At 33.3% G+C, this 703-nt stretch overlaps 1 pseudogene; it reads right to left on the minus strand.

The window, feature by feature from the left end:
• Positions 1–290: 290 nt before the first annotated feature.
• Positions 291–386, minus strand: LOC131810668 (U6 spliceosomal RNA; annotated as a pseudogene).
• Between the last annotated feature and the right edge of the window lie 317 nt (positions 387–703).

A 703-nucleotide genomic window follows, 5' to 3' on the forward strand; every position in this document is an offset into this window, starting at 1 on the left:
GGAAATACTAGGCTTTTTTTTTTTTTTTTTTTTTTTTTTTTTTAACCATGTTAAAGTGGGTTGATCTTTACCTGGCCTTACAGCCAACTGCCAAATTGTCAGCTTTCAATATCTTATTTTTTAAAAAATGAAGTGATTTGATTCATTTTGGGGAAAAATTTCTCATGCTCCGGAAACTTAAAACCATGGAAATCTGTAAATGCTTTTTGAGTTATACAGAATAAGGGACAGAGCTATAAGTGGTAACTAGTTTAGTTGCTTTTAATTTTTAATTTTTGTTTGTTTGTTTTAAAGATACGGCTCGGTTCATGAATTTGCATGTCATCCTTATTCTAACCTTCTCTGTGTCGTTCCAATTTTAGTCTATGTGCTGCCGAAGAGAGCACTAGTTGCTTTTAGTTAAATAATTGTCTCTTACTGGTTATTTCCTGTGTGTCTAATAACCTTTATGTTAGTACCAAGAATTCAAATTTTGTTAAACTTTATTATACAACTTTTCCCAAAACAACTTGGTTTCCCAGGCTTACATTCCCCCATTTTATTTTCTCACTGTATACTTATCCTTCACAGGATGTAACACAAGTGTATTGAGCGATGTGTTTGTGTATTTATTTGTTTAATGCCTGTCTTTACGGATAGACAGTAATCTCCTTTGTGATAGGGGTGGCATCTCTCTGGCTCATTGTTACAGACTCAATGCTGA

This window comes from Mustela lutreola, chromosome 10 (genome assembly GCF_030435805.1).
Source record: "Mustela lutreola isolate mMusLut2 chromosome 10, mMusLut2.pri, whole genome shotgun sequence".
NCBI classification, from domain to species: domain Eukaryota; kingdom Metazoa; phylum Chordata; class Mammalia; order Carnivora; family Mustelidae; genus Mustela; species Mustela lutreola.